The sequence below is a fragment of the Dermacentor variabilis genome, chromosome 10 (genome assembly GCF_050947875.1).
Source record: "Dermacentor variabilis isolate Ectoservices chromosome 10, ASM5094787v1, whole genome shotgun sequence".
Lineage (NCBI taxonomy): Eukaryota > Metazoa > Arthropoda > Arachnida > Ixodida > Ixodidae > Dermacentor > Dermacentor variabilis.
This window is the reverse complement of record NC_134577.1, coordinates 133,437,996-133,455,565: the sequence shown is the minus strand read 5'-3', so window position 1 is coordinate 133,455,565 and position 17,570 is coordinate 133,437,996. Positions and strand designations below refer to the sequence as shown.

General features: G+C 48.1%; 5 non-coding genes across 5 annotated transcripts; all 5 read left to right on the top strand.

The window, feature by feature from the left end:
- The first annotated feature begins 779 nt into the window (after positions 1–779).
- TRNAF-AAA (transfer RNA phenylalanine (anticodon AAA)) lies at positions 780–852 on the top strand. The gene has a single exon. It is a non-coding gene; the product is annotated as a tRNA-Phe (tRNA).
- Positions 853–6,610: 5,758 nt separating this feature from the next.
- TRNAL-CAA (transfer RNA leucine (anticodon CAA)) lies at positions 6,611–6,683 on the top strand. Its single transcript has one exon. It is a non-coding gene; the product is annotated as a tRNA-Leu (tRNA).
- A 395-nt stretch (positions 6,684–7,078) lies between these two features.
- On the top strand, positions 7,079–7,151 carry TRNAL-CAA (transfer RNA leucine (anticodon CAA)). The gene has a single exon. It is a non-coding gene; the product is annotated as a tRNA-Leu (tRNA).
- A 1,327-nt stretch (positions 7,152–8,478) lies between these two features.
- On the top strand, positions 8,479–8,551 carry TRNAL-CAA (transfer RNA leucine (anticodon CAA)). Its single transcript has one exon. It is a non-coding gene; the product is annotated as a tRNA-Leu (tRNA).
- A 395-nt stretch (positions 8,552–8,946) lies between these two features.
- On the top strand, positions 8,947–9,019 carry TRNAL-CAA (transfer RNA leucine (anticodon CAA)). Its single transcript has one exon. It is a non-coding gene; the product is annotated as a tRNA-Leu (tRNA).
- Positions 9,020–17,570: the final 8,551 nt, after the last annotated feature.

The window sequence follows — 17,570 nt, the reverse complement described above, 5'->3', positions numbered from 1 at the left end:
TTGTCCTTGGCGTCAATGTTTGTTTGCTTCTTATTATATGACTAAATAAAAATCGGGCCCCTCGGTTAACTCCCTTTCTTCTCGTTCTTTACATAACGAGGGTCTCCAATCCCGCAACATTAATGTCATCAGCTAGCATATGTTGGTTTATTGACCAGTTACCTTCACCAAAAAAGATATCGTTCTCGTGACGCCTGCGGCAAAAATTACGTTCCACGTCCGCCGTCAAGGTCTATGATTGGCCACGCTGGATAACGCTCCCAGTGTTCCACTAGGGCACATAAATACCCAAGAAAGTGGATGGGGAAACGGCGCCGCTGTAGCTCAATTGGTGGAGCATCGCAAGCGAAATGCGAAGGTTATGGGTTCCGTTCCCACGTACGGCAAGCGGTTTTTTCACCCACTTTAATTTCAATTTGTTTGTCGTTTCTTTATTTCCTTTATTAAGGACAAGTAATTTCCCCAATGTTGTCCTTGGTGTCAATGTTTGTTTGCTTGTTATGATATGACTAAATAAAACGGGCCCCTCGGTTAACTCCCTTTCTTCTCGTTTATTACATAACGAGGGTCTCGAATCCGGCAACATTAATGCCATCAGGTAGCATATCTGGGTTTATAGACCAGTTGCCTTCACCCCAAAAAATCACGTTCTCGTGACGCCTGCGGCAAAAAGGGCGTTACACGTCCGCCGTCAAGGTCTGTGAGTGGTCGCGCTGGCTAACACTCCCAGGGTTCTACTAGGGCCCATAAATACCCAAGCAAGTGGATGGGGAAACGGCGCCGCTGCAGCTCAATTGGTAGAGCATCGCACGAAAAATGCGAAGGTTGTGGGTTCGGTTCCCACCTGCGGCAAGTTGTTTCTTCATTCACTTTAATTTCCATTAGTTTGTCGTTTCGTTATTTCATTTATTAAGCACAAGTAATTTCCCCTATGTTCTCCTTGGTGTCAATGTTTGTTGGCTTCTTATGATATGACTAATATACATCGGGCACCTCGGTTAACTCCCTTTCTTCTCGCTTAATAAATAACGAGGGTCTCGAATCTGGCAAAATTGACGCCTTCAGGTAGCATGCGTGGGTTTATTGACCAGTTGCCTTCACCCAAAAAGATCACGTTCTCGTGACGCCTGCGGCAAAAAGTACGTTCGACGTCTGCCATCAAGGTCTGTGAGTAGCCACGCTGGATAACGCTCCCAGGGTTCTACTAGCGCACATAAATACCCAAGAAAGTGGATGGGGAAACGGGGCCGCTGTAGCTCAATCCATTCTGCTTCCGGCAGCCGAGCTGAGCGGTCAGCAGAATCATGGGCTCCAGTGGAACAGCGACAGCGGCCACTTTTTGCCGCGGAAACAGGCTGAGTGACGATAACGAATATGCATTTATCTTGCCCCAACTGCCTAAAGGACAAGTGGTGATTAACACCGTATTTTTGCACGGTGATGTTCGCGCCAGACCTTACAAGGCCGAGGAATTTAGAGACGCCCTACTGCCGACGGGACTCTTGCCTGACGTGGTATGCATAGGGGCGTACCAGATCAACCACGTCTGGGCAGTGACCCTCAGCGACGCGACTGCCACAAGAAGGATCCTGGACCTTAAGGAACTACAAGTTAAGGGACGACTGTGCGTCATCGTTGACCCGCAGTACCAGCAAGTGAAGATTAGGCTTCACTGGTTGTTGTACGGCGTTGCCGACGAGGACGTCCGGACGGCGTTCGCGGCTTTCGGAAAGGTGGAGGAGGTGAGCCGTGAGCGGTGGCGCGTGGAAGGCATGGGGACCAAGACCTCAACGACCAGGACCGTCCTCCTCAAACTGAAGGGCAGCGTGAAGGTTGAGGATCTTCCTCATCAGATCCGCCTCGGCGGTGAGTTGGACTTGGTCGTCGTTGCCGGTCGACCGATGCAGTGCCTGCGCTGTCACGGCACGGGACACGTCCGCCGAGAGTGCAGTGTCCCCCGCTGTTCCCGGTGCAGACGTTTCGGCCACGTTGACGCGGACTGCCTGAAGTCTTATGCCGCTGTGACATGCTCACCAGCTATTGACGTGGCGGCAGAGCACGTGATGGACGTGGCCGAGGCGGAGGATGCGGCTAAAGGAACCGGTGACACGGTCTCGACAGCTACAACTAGTGGGTCGACGACTCTGGAGGTGGACGGAAAGGCGGCTGAGGCTACCCAGAAACTGAGTAGGGCGCAATAGGTCGCTACGGCTGAGGGGCAGGCGACGGGAAGCGTCAGTGAAGACGCACCTGACGACGCGACCGCAATGCAGCAGGACGAGGGCGTCACCGACGACGACTGTACTGGGGCTCTTGCTGCCTCCGTCAAGCGCACCCACGACCAGATGAAGGACCGCGAGGATCGGGCGCCCAGCACCAGTGAAGGACCGCCGACGAAGACGCCTCATGGGAGTCGGATGGGTTACAAACCAAAGCCCAATGTACCGCCTGAAAGGAAGCCTGCCGACAAAGCGGCCACGTCTAAGGACATCAACAAACCGGGAGGTCCCGGAGGCGGCTAGCCGATGGCTAGTCATGAGCGGTAAGCATCATACTTTACTTTTCTTTTAGGTCAAGATGGCTCAAATACCGTCCCTTAGGATTGCCACATTAAACGTGAGAGGGCTGGCGGCTAGTCGTAGGCGAAGTCAGGTCCTACGGTTGGTCACTGACCACGACATAGACGTACTAGCCGTCCAGGAAACTAAGGTTGAAGGAGAGGAGGAGACCGGGAGCATGGTGCGACGTTTCACGACTACGTTTTTTGTGGTGGTTAACCATGCGGTAGGCACGGCTGGAGGGTGCGTTATTCTTGTGAAAAAGCTGCCTGGACTGCAGATTCAAAGTACTTTTTCGTGTCAGTCAGGAAGGATTGTTCTCTGTGATATTGTTATGTGTGATGCTGAATTCCGCGTCATATGCGTATATGCGCCGAATTCAGTAGATGAGCGCGTCCGTTTTTTTCGAACCTTACACAATATGTATGTTGTGATATGAGCGTGATGCTGTTAGGCGACTTTAATTGTGTGTTGAGTGCTGGAGACAGAGTCAATAATGCAGGTGTGCGTGACCGAAGCGGTGAAGTGTTATCAAATTTAATTAATGAAAATGAACTCGATGATGTTTATGAATGTCTGGAAGGGGGCGTCAAGTGACTTTTACACGTTTTCAGGGCAGCAGCCATGCGCGTTTGGACCGAATGTACATTTCATTGGATACAATTCCAAGATGCCACGGTTACTGTGTAGTAACAGTGTCGTTTTCAGATCACTGCCTAGTGAAATGTAACGTAGGTATAATGAAAAGGAGACATGTATTTAAATGGGACATGTGGAAAATGAATGCCTTGTTGCTAAATGACCAGCCCTTTTTACAGGTGGTACGGGATGCGGTTAATGAAGTTCAATGTGATGCTGCGGGAACAATCGTCGAGATGTGGGAATGTTTTAAACAAAAGGTTAAAATTAAAGCGATAGAAAGATCCAGTTGTAAAAAATTCGAGAAGGAAATGAAAGAAAAGGGTTTAAGAACACTGCTTGGGCAGCTGCTAACGCTTGAGTGCAGAGCGCCTGGTGCGTACGAAGACGATGTGCGAAACGTCGAAGGAAAGCTTGAACTTTTTGACAAGGAACGATATCAAGGTGCAATAGTGCGCGCACGAGCAGACACACTAGCGGCAGGGGAGACGCCCACAAGAAGGGCGCTCGGCTTGGAGAAGGCGTATGGACGAAGAAACCACGTCGACCAGATTTTAGTGAACGGGAATGTCGTTGAAGACAGTGATAGCATTCGTCAAGCCTTCTTTGAGTACTACCAGTCGCTTTTTGCATTTCAGGAAGCGAATGTTGAGGGTTTTAAAGCAGGTTTTCTGCATCGCATGCCACGTTTGAGCGATGACGTAAAAAAGCTATTGGAGGAAAAAATAATAGCGAGCGAAGTCGAAAAGGCAATCGACGATTTGAACATGGGTAAATCGCCGGGACCTGATGGAATCAGCGCGGGTCTATATAAAGCTTTTAAAAGAGAGCTGGCGCCTTTGCTTGCACATGTATTCAATGACGCATACGAAAAGAAATCATTACCACCTTCCTTTGGAAAAACGCACCCCATTCTAATACCGAAGAGCGATAAAATAGACAAACTCAGATTCGTGTCATCCTACAGACCGATTTCACTAACAAACGTCGATTATAAAATATTTATGAAAGTTTTAGCTAGCAGGCTTCAAGGCGTCATCAAGGAAATAGTCGCAGACCATCAAACTTGTGGCATCAAAGGGCGATCTATTTTTTCAAACATCCATAAGATGCGATGTGTGCTCGAGTGCTGTGACGTCACCGGAGGCGGTGTTGCAGTTCTTCAGCTCGACCTAGAGAAAGCGTTCGATTGTGTCGCACACGTTATATTGTTTGCCATCTTAGATCATGTTAATGTCGGTTCCATCATCACTGAGGGCGCGGCCTTGGCGTACCAGAATTGCACAACAAGATTAATTGTTAATAAGTCTCTCGGGGCCCCCATTAACATCATGCGTTCAGTGCGCCAAGGCTGCCCCCTCAGCCCGCTGTTATTTGCTATCTACGTAGAAGCAATGTGTGTAGCATTTAATGAAAATGATGGAATACGGGGTTTCAGATTGGCAGCGACAGAAGGGAAGTTGCTTGCATATGCAGATGAGATTGCAGTGTGTTGCACTGACAAACCGAGTGTAATGGAAGCAATATCTGTAGTAAAGCATTTCTGTGCCGTAACGGGTAGCAGAGTAAACTGGGGCAAATCGCTAGGGCTGTGGCGCGGGGACTGGTTTTCTGCACCCGACTATTTCGCGAACGCTAACTGGGTGAAAACTGCGACAAGGTATCTCGGTGTTCCCCTAGACAGGTACAATAGCAGCGATGAATACTGGAGGAACCAAACCAAAGAACTGAAAGAAAAAGTAGATAAATGGAAAGGTAATAACCTGTCCATGTTTGCAAGAGCGACAGTTTGTAACATGTTTTTTATTACTAAGTTATATTACGTCTTGCAAACACTGTATTGTTCTAGAGTAAATGTGCAAAGGCTGCACAGAGTGTTTGCGGTTTTCATCTGGGGATCAACATGGGAACGGTGCAGCCGAACAAATTTGTTCAAAAGAGTTAAGGATGGGGGTGTGGGCCTGGCGCATCTTTTTGTTCAAGTTGTAAACCGATCTTTGTTTTTTCGCGATGTGCGCCATCCTTTTCTGCGCACCGTATGCCAGCTAAGGTTGAGTAACGCTTCGCCGGCGCATGTTGTTAGCACGGCAAGCATGACGAGAACGCTGCGTGGATATTTCAAGGAAGTGGTCGACAGTGTACACTTCCTTTCTGTTCGTTTTACAAATGATTACCTTTGTGAAGTGAAAAGGAAAACATTGTATAGAGATGTATGCGACATTGTTTTCCCAGTGCCCTTATACAGAGCCATATACAGTGGAGGGCCAGGACAGGATGTACTTCAAAGAGTAAAACAAATGCAGGTACCACCAGGGGTAAAGACCTTCTTCTTTAAGCTACACACCGGAACGCTCTCCGTGAAGACGTTTCTGGAGGAAAGGGGTTGTCTCGTACCATGGGGGTCGCACTGATTGATATGCAAGAAGCCCGAAAATATAGATCACGTTTTCCTACATTGCTGGGCGGCAGTTTTCTTCTGGGACGTCTTAAAGCGAACCCTGAAGAAAGAGCTACCGGTGGACCCCCAAGGTATCAGGTATCTGGCCATTAAAGATGACGACGGGGTTCCCTATGACTTTGTAATGTTGAATGCTCTACACTGTATATGGCGGGCTCGCATGGCATGGTACCATTGCGATCCTGACGCTAGGCCAGCTCGCGTTTACTTCAAAGGATGTATGTCGCGATTTACTGAAATGCAGAAAATAGAAGAATGTGTACCAGATTGGCTGTCGATGCTAGAACCCCTGACAGCCATGAAGGAATTTTACTTAGACAACGCCAGTCCAATATGGACAGACGGCTCTATTGTACGGTTTCTTTCTTTACGTACCTTCCACTGTTTTCTTTTTCTTTCTCCTCCAGAGGTTGGAATTTTTTGATACATAAGTGTCTGCTAACTGTAACGTCTTAGTAACGTCGAAGACCGGCAATAAATAAAAAAAACCGCTGTAGCTCAATTGGTAGACCATCGCGCGCAAAATGCGAAGGTAGTGGGTTCGGTTCCCACCTGCGGCAAGTTGTTTTTTTCATTCACTTTAATTTCCATTAGTTTGTCGTTTCTTTATTTCATTTATTAGGCGCAAGTATTTTCCCCTATGTTATCCTTGGTGTCAATGTTTGTCTGCTTCTTATGATATGACTAATTAAAATCGGGCCCCTCGGTTAACTCCCTTTCTTCTCGTTCATTACATAAGGAGGGTCTCGAATCCGGCAACGTTAATGCCATCACATAGGATATGTTGGTTTATTGACCAGTTGCCTTCACCCAAAAAGATCACGTTCTCGTGACGCCTGCGGCAAAAAGGACGTTACACATCCGCCGTCAAGGTCCGTAAGTGCTCGCGCTGGCTGACACTCCCAGGGTTCTACTAGGGCGCATAAATACCCAAGAAAGTGGATGGGGAAATGGCACCGCTGTAGCTCAATTGGTAGAGCATCGCGCGCAAAACGCGAAGGTTGTGGGTTCGGTTCCTACCTGCGGCAAGTTGTTTTTTTCATTCACTTGAATTTCCATTAGTTTGTCGTTTCTTTATTTCATTTCTGAAGCGCAAGTAATTTCCGCGTTGTTGTCCTTGGTGTCAATGTTTGTTTGCTTCTTGTGATATGACTAAATAAAATCGGGCCCCTCGGTTAACTCCCTTTCTTCTCGCTCTTTACATAACGAGGATCTCGAATCCGGCAACATTAATGCCATCAGGTAGCATATGTTGGTTTATTGACCAGTTGCCTTCACCCAAAAAGATCACGTTCTCGTGACGCCTGCGGTAAAAAGGGCGTTACACATCCGCCGTCAAGGTCTGTGAGTGGTCGCGCTGGCTGACACTCCCATGTTTCTACTAGGGCGCATAAATACCCAAGAAAGTGGATGGGGAAACGGCGCCGCTGTAGCTCAATTGGTAGAGCATCGCACGCAAAATGCGAAGGTTGTGGGTTCGGTTCCCACCTGCGGCAAGTTATTTTTTCATTCACATTAATTTCCATTAGTTTGTCGTTTCTTTATTTCATTTATTAAGCGCAAGTAATTTCCCCTATGTTGTCCTTGGTGTCAATGTTTGTTTGCTTCTTATGATATGATTAATTAAATTTGGGCCCCTCGGTAAACTCCCTTTCTTCTCGTTTATTACATAACGAGGGTCTCGAATCCGGCAACATTAATTCCATCAAGTAGCATATGTGGGTTTATAGACCAGTTGCCTTCACCCAAAAAGATCACGTTCTCGTGACGCCTGCGGTAAAAAGGGCGTTACACATCCGCCGTCAAGGTCTGTGAGTGGTCGCGCTGGCTGACACTCCCAGGGTTCTACTAGGGCGCATAAATACCCAAGAAAGTGGATGGGGAAACGGCACCGCTGTTGCTCAATTGGTAGAGCATCGCACGCAAAATTCGAAGGTTGTGGGTTCCGTTCCCACCTTCGGCAAGTTGTTTTTTCATTCACTTTATTTCCATTAGTTTGTCGTTTCTTTATTTCATTTCTGAAGCGCAAGTAATTTCCCCGTTGTTGTCCTTGGTGTCAATGTTTGTTTGCTTCTTGTGATATGACTAAATAAAATCGGGCCCCTCGGTTAACTCCCTTTCTTCTCGTTCTTTACATAACGAGGATCTCGAATCCGGCAACATTAATGCCATCAGGTAGCATATGTTGGTTTATTGACCAGTTGCCTTCACCCAAAAAGATCTCGTTCTCGTGACGCCTGCGGCAAAAAGGACGTTCCACGTCCGCCGTCAAGGTCTGTGAGTGGTCGCTCTGGCTAACACTTCAAGGGTTCTACTAGGGCACATAAATACCCAAGAAAGTGGATGGGGAAACGGCGCCGCTGTAGCTCAATTGGTAGAGCATCGCACGCGAAATGCGAAGGTTGTGGATTCGGTTCCCACCTACGGGAAGTTGTTTTTTCTTCCACTTTATATTCCCTTAGTTTATCGTTTCTTTATTTCATTTATTAAGCACAAGTAATTTCTCATATGTTATCCTTGGTGTCAATGTTTGTCTGCTTCTTATGATATGACTAATTAAAATCGGGCCCCTCGGTTAACTCCCTTTCTTCTCGTTCATTACATAAGGAGGGTCTCGAATCCGGCAACGTTAATGCCATCACATAGGATATGTTGGTTTATTGACCAGTTGCCTTCACCCAAAAAGATCACGTTCTCGTGACGCCTGCGGCAAAAAGGACGTTACACATCCGCCGTCAAGGTCCGTAAGTGCTCGCGCTGGCTGACACTCCCAGGGTTCTACTAGGGCGCATAAATACCCAAGAAAGTGGATGGGGAAATGGCACCGCTGTAGCTCAATTGGTAGAGCATCGCGCGCAAAACGCGAAGGTTGTGGGTTCGGTTCCTACCTGCGGCAAGTTGTTTTTTTCATTCACTTGAATTTCCATTAGTTTGTCGTTTCTTTATTTCATTTCTGAAGCGCAAGTAATTTCCGCGTTGTTGTCCTTGGTGTCAATGTTTGTTTGCTTCTTGTGATATGACTAAATAAAATCGAACCCCTCGGTTAACTCCCTTTCTTCTCGTTCTTTACATAACGAGGATCTCGAATCCGGCAACATTAATGCCATCAGGTAGCATATGTTGGTTTATTGACCAGTTGCCTTCACCCAAAAAGATCACGTTCTCGTGACGCCTGCGGTAAAAAGGGCGTTACACATCCGCCGTCAAGGTCTGTGAGTGGTCGCGCTGGCTGACACTCCCATGTTTCTACTAGGGCGCATAAATACCCAAGAAAGTGGATGGGGAAACGGCGCCGCTGTAGCTCAATTGGTAGAGCATCGCACGCAAAATGCGAAGGTTGTGGGTTCGGTTCCCACCTGCGGCAAGTTATTTTTTCATTCACATTAATTTCCATTAGTTTGTCGTTTCTTTATTTCATTTATTAAGCGCAAGTAATTTCCCCTATGTTGTCCTTGGTGTCAATGTTTGTTTGCTTCTTATGATATGATTAATTAAATTTGGGCCCCTCGGTAAACTCCCTTTCTTCTCGTTTATTACATAACGAGGGTCTCGAATCCGGCAACATTAATTCCATCAAGTAGCATATGTGGGTTTATAGACCAGTTGCCTTCACCCAAAAAGATCACGTTCTCGTGACGCCTGCGGTAAAAAGGGCGTTACACATCCGCCGTCAAGGTCTGTGAGTGGTCGCGCTGGCTGACACTCCCAGGGTTCTACTAGGGCGCATAAATACCCAAGAAAGTGGATGGGGAAACGGCACCGCTGTTGCTCAATTGGTAGAGCATCGCACGCAAAATTCGAAGGTTGTGGGTTCCGTTCCCACCTTCGGCAAGTTGTTTTTTCATTCACTTTATTTCCATTAGTTTGTCGTTTCTTTATTTCATTTCTGAAGCGCAAGTAATTTCCCCGTTGTTGTCCTTGGTGTCAATGTTTGTTTGCTTCTTGTGATATGACTAAATAAAATCGGGCCCCTCGGTTAACTCCCTTTCTTCTCGTTCTTTACATAACGAGGATCTCGAATCCGGCAACATTAATGCCATCAGGTAGCATATGTTGGTTTATTGACCAGTTGCCTTCACCCAAAAAGATCTCGTTCTCGTGACGCCTGCGGCAAAAAGGACGTTCCACGTCCGCCGTCAAGGTCTGTGAGTGGTCGCTCTGGCTAACACTTCAAGGGTTCTACTAGGGCACATAAATACCCAAGAAAGTGGATGGGGAAACGGCGCCGCTGTAGCTCAATTGGTAGAGCATCGCACGCGAAATGCGAAGGTTGTGGATTCGGTTCCCACCTACGGGAAGTTGTTTTTTCTTCCACTTTATATTCCCTTAGTTTATCGTTTCTTTATTTCATTTATTAAGCACAAGTAATTTCTCATATGTTGTCCTTGGTGTCAATGTTTGTTGGCTTCTTATGATATGACTAATAAAAATCGGGCCCCTCGGTTAACTCCCTTTCTTCTCGTTTGTTACATAACGAGATTGTCGAATTCGGCAACATTGATGGCTTCAGGTAGCATGTGTGGGTTTACTGACCAGTTTCCTTCACCCAAAAAGATCACGTTCTCGTGACACCTGCGGCAAAATGTACGTTCCACGTCCGCCGTCAAGGTCTTTCAGTGGCCACGCTGGATAACGCTCCCAGTGCTCCACTAGGGCACATAAATACCGAAGAAAGTGGATGGGGAAACGGCGCCGCTGTAGCTCAATTGGTGGAGCATCGCACGCGAAATGCGAAGGTTGTGGGTTCCGTTCCCACGTACGGCAAGTTGTTTTTTCATCTATTTAATTTCCATTTGTTTGTCGTTTCTTTATTTCCTTTATTAAGCACAAGTAATTTCCCCAATATTGTCCTTGGTGTCAATGTTTGTTTGCTTCATATGATATGACTAAATAAAATCGGGCCCCTCGGTTAACTCGCTTTCTTCTCGTTCTTTACATAACGAGGGTCTCGAATCCGGTAACATTAATGCCATCAGGTAGCATATGTTGGTTTATTGACCAGTTGCCTTCACCCAAAAAGATCTCGTTCTCGTGACTCCTGCGGCAAAAAGGACGTTCCACGTCCGTCGTCAAGGTCTGTGAGTGGTCGCTCTGGCTAACACTTCAAGGGTTCTACTAGGGCACATAAATACCCAAGAAAGTGGATGGGGAAACGGCGCCGCTGTAGCTCAATTGGTAGAGCATCGCACGCGAAATGCGAAGGTTGTGGATTCGGTTCCCACCTGCGGCAAGTTGTTTTTTCATTCGCTTTAATTTCCATTAGTTTGTCGTTTCTTTATTTCATTTATTAAGCGCAAGTAATTTCCCCTATGCTGTCCTTGGTGTCAATGTTTGTTTGCTTCTTATGATATGACTAAATAAAATCGGGCCCCTCGGTTAACTCCCTTTCTTCTCGTTCTTTACATAACGAGGGTCTCGAATCCGGCAACATTAATGCCATCAGGTAGCATATGTTGGTTTATTGACCAGTTGCCTTCACCCAAAAAGATCTCGTTCTCGTGACTCCTGCGGCAAAAAGGACGTTCCACGTACGCCGTCAAGGTCTGTGAGTGGTCGCTCTGGCTAACACTTCAAGGGTTCTACTAGGGCACATAAATACCCAAGAAAGTGGATGGGGAAACGGCGCCGCTGTAGCTCAATTGGTGGAGCATCGCACGCGAAATGCGAAGGTTGTGGGTTCGGTTCCCACCTACGGCAAGTTGTTTTTTCATTCGCTTTAATTTCCATTTGTTTGTCGTTTCTTTATTTCCTTTATTAAGCACAAGTAATTTCCCCAATGTTGTCCTTGGTGTCAATGTTTGTTTGCTTCTTATGATATGACTAAATAAAATCGGGCCCCTCGGTTAACTCGCTTTCTTCTCGTTCTTTACATAACGAGGGTCTCGAATCCGGTAACATTAATGCCATCAGGTAGCATATGTTGGTTTATTGACCAGTTGCCTTCACCCAAGAAATCACGTTCTCTTGACGCCTGCGGCAAAAAGGGCGTTACACATCCGCCGTCAAGGTCTGTGAGTGGTCGCGCTGGCTGACACTCCCAGGGTTCTACTAGGGCGCATAAATACCCAAGAAAGTGGATGGGGAAACGGCGCCGCTGTAGCTCAATTGGTGGAGCATCGCCCGCGAAATGCGAAGGTTGTGGGTTCGGTTCCCACCTGCGGCAAGTTGTTTTTTCATTCGCTTTAATTTCCATTTGTTTGTCGTTTCTTTATTTCCTTTATTAAGCACAAGTAATTTCCCCTATGTTGTCCTTGGTGTCAATGTTTGTTTGCTTCTTATGATATGACTAAATAAAATCGGGCCCCTCGGTTAACTCCCTTTCTTCTCGTTCTTTACATAACGAGGGTCTCGAATCCGGCAACATTAATGCCATCAGGTAGCATATGTTGGTTTATTGACCAGTTGCCTTCACCCAAAAAGATCTCGTTCTCGTGACTCCTGCGGCAAAAAGGGCGTTACACATCCGCCGTCAAGGTCTGTGAGTGGTCGCGCTGGCTGACACTCCCAGGGTTCTACTAGGGCGCATAAATACCCAAGAAAGTGGATGGGGAAGCAGCGCCGCTGTAGCTCAATTGGTGGAGCATCGCACGCGAAATGCGAAGGTTGTGGGTTCGGTTCCCACCTGCGGCAAGTTGTTTTTTCATTCGCTTTAATTTCCATTTGTTTGTCGTTTCTTTATTTCCTTTATTAAGCACAAGTAATTTCCCCAATGTTGTCCTTGGTGTCAATGTTTGTTTGCTTCTTATGATATGACTAAATAAAATTGGGCCCCTCGGTTAACTCGCTTTCTTCTCGTTCTTTACATAACGAGGGTCTCGAATCCGGTAACATTAATGCCATCAGGTAGCATATGTTGGTTTATTGACCAGTTGCCTTCACCCAAAAAATTCACGTTCTATTGACGCCTGCGGCAAAAAGGGCGTTACACATCCGCCGTCAAGGTCTGTGAGTGGTCGCGCTGGCTGACACTCCCAGGGTTCTACTAGGGCGCATAAATACCCAAGAAAGTGGATGGGGAAACGGCGCCGCTGTAGCTCAATTGGTGGAGCATCGCCCGCGATATGCGAAGGTTGTGGGTTCGGTTCCCACCTGCGGCAAGTTGTTTTTTCATTCGCTTTAATTTCCATTTGTTTGTCGTTTCTTTATTTCCTTTATTAAGCACAAGTAATTTCCCCAATGTTGTCCTTGGTGTCAATGTTTGTTTGCTTCTTATGATATGACTAAATAAAATCGGGCCCCTCGGTTAACTCGCTTTCTTCTCGTTCTTTACATAACGAGGGTCTCGAATCCGGTAACATTAATGCCATCAGGTAGCATATGTTGGTTTATTGACCAGTTGCCTTCACCCAAAAAAATCACGTTCTCTTGACGCCTGCGGCAAAAAGGGCGTTACACATCCGCCGTCAAGGTCTGTGAGTGGTCGCGCTGGCTGACACTCCCAGGGTTCTACTAGGGCGCATAAATACCCAAGAAAGTGGATGGGGAAACGGCGCCGCTCTAGCTCAATTGGTGGAGCATCGCACGCGAAATGCGAAGGTTGTGGGTTCGGTTCCCACCTGCGGCAAGTTGTTTTTTCATTCGCTTTAATTTCCATTAGTTTGTCGTTTCTTTATTTCATTTATTAAGCGCAAGTAATTTCCCCTATGTTGTCCTTGGTGTCAATGTTTGTTTGCTTCTTATGATATGACTAAATAAAATCGGGCCCCTCGGTTAACTCGCTTTCTTCTCGTTCTTTACATAACGAGGGTCTCGAATCCGGTAACATTAATGCCATCAGGTAGCATATGTTGGTTTATTGACCAGTTGCCTTCACCCAAAAAGATCTCGTTCTCGTGACGCCTGCGGCAAAAAGGACGTTCCACGTCCGCCGTCAAGGTCTGTGAGTGGTCGCTCTGGCTAACACTTCAAGGGTTCTACTAGGGCACATAAATACCCAAGAAAGTGGATGGAAAAACGGCGCCGCTGTAGCTCAATTGGTAGAGCATCGCACGCGAAATGCGAAGGTTGTGGATTCGCTTCCCACCTACGGGAAGTTGTTTTTTTTCCACTTTATATTCACTTAGTTTATCGTTTCTTTATTTCATTTATTAAGCACAAGTAATTTCTTATATGTTGTCCTTGGTGTCAATGTTTGTTGTCTTCTTATGATATGACTAATAAAAATCGGGCCCCTCGGTTAACTCCCTTTCTTCTCGTTTGTTACATAACGAGATTGTCGAATTCGGCATCATTGATGGCTTCAGGTAGCATGTGTGGGTTTACTGACCAGTTTCCTTCACCCAAAAAGATCACGTTCTCGTGACACCTGCGGCAAAATGTACGTTCCACGTCCGCCGTCAAGGTCTTTCAGTGGCCACGCTGGATAACGCTCCCAGTGCTCCACTAGGGCACATAAATACCCAAGAAAGTGGATGGGGAAACGGCGCCGCTGTAGCTCAATTGGTGGAGCATCGCCCGCGAAATGCGAAGGTTGTGGGTTCGGTTCCCACCTGCGGCAAGTTGTTTTTTCATTCGCTTTAATTTCCATTTGTTTGTCGTTTCTTTATTTCCTTTATTAAGCACAAGTAATTTCCCCTATGTGTTCCTTGGTGTCAATGTTTGTTTGCTTCTTATGATATGACTAAATAAAATCGGGCCCCTCGGTTAACTCCCTTTCTTCTCGTTCTTTACATAACGAGGGTCTCGAATCCGGCAACATTAATGCCATCAGGTAGCATATTGTCGCGAAGACAATGTAACGCGGCCTTCTTTGCTGTCTTTCGGGGAATTTTGTGGGGTCCTTGACGCGGGGCAAACCTTTGTACCTCGACGGCGCCGCGGACAGTGCTGCCGCGCGGCCGCCGCCCCTGACGTCGCACCTGCACATGTCGCGTCGTCTTCTCACGCTCGGCTGTCAAAGGCCAATTAGTTATGGTCAGAGTGCTTTTGTGTGCAGAGTGTTGACGCGACCATTTCTTGACCCCTTGAACTCTGTCGCTTATTGGATGATGTCGGCTTGCCTGATTGGTCGGAGTAACGAAGTAGCCCATTGGTGGAGAAAAGTGTCTCTTGGATGCTGGGTAAACTTATTTAAGGAATAGTTTGGGGTAGTTTTGGTGTGAGCAAGTAGACCGCAGCAGACACGGCGCAACTACACCAGGGGAGACCGGGCCGGTCAGGCAGGCCGACGACGACGGGTATGACATCGTTCTATTTGTAAATATTTTTGTACAGTTTAAGCTTAAGGTAAATACCAAGAGAATAAATCTAGTTGTTCAAATGCTACTCTCGTCGTCGTACCTGCGGATTTGGACTTTCCCCTGCCAGAGCTCATCCCCATTCTTCTTCCGTCTCCCTGGTGAGTTGATGCGTCAGATATCTCACGGCTGCGTCACTTCGCTACAAAGTGGTGGAGTGTGCTGGGTACCGAAGGCCACGCACTAATATCATGGGCCGTGGCAACAAACCCCAAGAACCTAGCTCTAACAGCTCGAATATAACCGAACCCCCTACTGTTCTCGCTACCATGTCGACCCCTCAAGCTAAACCTTTCGTCGGACCGCCAGTCTTTAGAGGCACACCGGAAGAGTCAATAACCGAGTGGCTGCTTTGCTACGAACACGTAGCCTCCCTCAACAACTGGGATGAAGGGACGAAAGCAAAATTTTTATATTTGGCATTAGATGGCAATGCGAAAAAGTGGCACACCACGCAAATTCTAACGGGTGCCCCTAATACATGGGAAGAGTGGGCGACACTCTTAAAAACATCCTTCACAAGTCGTCACTCAGTTGAGATCGCATATTTGCGGCTCCAAAACCGAACGCAGCTGCCATCAGAATCTCTCGAAGATTATTATTATGACGTTGTGCAGCTGTGCGCCAGAGCCAATCCATCTATGACGGAAGAGGAGCGGATGCGGCACCTTACGCGCGGATTGCGTCCGGACGTGATGGAAAAAATCCTTATTGCAAACCCGGACAGCTGCTCTGCTTTCCTTGAAATTTTACGCCGAATTGATTGGGCAGCTTTTTTGATGACACGTGCATACCAACCAGAAGCGATCGGCACCCACCTCCCTGCCGGCCAGCAGTCGTGGTACCCACTCGCCGCGGCACCCTTCGCGGGAGTGACCCCCGCTGGAGCAACAGTGCAGCCGCCTCCAACATGTCTCGCCTCCTGCGCTGCGGCAGAGCGTCACTGCCCGCGAGAGGCCACCGACCGCGACAGGGACTTGAGGACGATCGCGGACTCTATAGCCTCATTATTTGACCGCCTGAAAGGTATCGAACAAGATGTACGTCGTCCTCCAGTGCCTTGGCCAGCGAAAAATACCCGTGACGACGACGAGCGACCACGCTGCCAGCTATGCGACCGCATCGGCCACTTTGCGCCCCAGTGCCGGCAATGGCTCCAGGAAAACGGACCCCAGGGGAAGGAGCAGCGCTCTAACTTTGAGCAAAGCAAATCCGACACTCTTTCCCGACTTCCGCATGATTCCGCACCAGCAAGCGAAGAAAATCCCTTACCGTTGCTGGTGCTGGATCATGTGGACATCGGCGAAAGGCAGAGAGAGGATTCATGGATGCGAGAAGTATTACAACACCTAGAGCAGCCGAGTGCGCCCGTTGCCAGAAAAACGAAAAGAACGGCACGGAGCTTTCGGCTGGTCGACGGTGTATTGTACAGAAGAGCGAAAGGCTTTCAGGAAGATCGCGCAGCACTCGTTGTCCCCAAGTGTTTGAGATCGGAGGTTCTGAGGCACTGCCATGACGACATCACGGCAGGCCACCTCGGTGTCAAGCGCACATGGGAGAAAATTCGCAGCCGCTATTTCTGGCCAAAGATGTTTTCCCATGTCAACAAGTACGTCCTATCCTGCTCTGAGTGCCAGAAACAGCCGCTCGCCCACAGAAAGCCAGCCGATCCCACCTGCAAGTCGCCCTTTCCAACAAGTGGGCATGGATTTTCTTGGCCCTTTCACTAAAAGCAAAGCAGGAAACCGCTACATCCTCGTGGTTACTGACTACCACACGAAATGGGTCGAGGCTGTCGCGTGTACAGCGGCCACTGCTGCAGAAGCTGCTAAAGCCTTCGTCGAGCAAATTGTCTTACGCCATGGGGCACCAGAAAAAGTGATAACAGATCGAGGGCAGCATTTTGTCGCCAACCTGACTGAAGAAATTTTCCGACTTATAGGTAGCGAGCATGCCACTACTACAGCGTACCATCCTCAAGCGAACGGCTTGTGCGAGCGCTTCAACCGCACGTTGGCCGATATGCTCAGCATGTACGTTTCTTCGCACCATCGCGACTGGGACGAATTTCTTCCGTACGTGCTCTTTGCATACAATTCTTCTACCCACGAGACCACCGGGTTCACCCCATTCTTTCTTCTTCACGGACATGAGCCCACACTTCCTATAGATGTAGCGCTAGGCGCGGAACGCGGTTTCGACTGCACACTGGACGCCAGGAAAGTGGCCCTCCGGCTGCAGCGTGCTCGCGAGCTAGTGACCGAACGGGAGAGGCGTCAGCAAGTAAAGAACAAACGTAGTTACGACGCTAAACGACGTAGTGCAGTCTACCATGCGGGGGACTTGGTGTATTTGTGGACTCCCTTCAGAGCTCGGGGAAAGACAACAAAACTCCTTCACCGGTACCACGGGCCTTTCCGTCTTGTTAGGCGAATCGGCGAGAACAACTGGGAGGTAGTGGATAGAACTGGCAAAAAACGCGACGTTGTTAATGTTGCGCGCTTAAAACCGTGCCACGTCAGACAGTGCTCGGATAATGACGACGAGTCTGTTGACGGACATCGAGAGGAGGTGTGTGATCCAAGTGGTGCTGTGCGCGAGTGCGGTTCGCGTAGTGATTGTGTGTACAAGACAGAGACTTGTGAAAGAGTGCGCGTCGTAGAAGACTCGGACGATGGG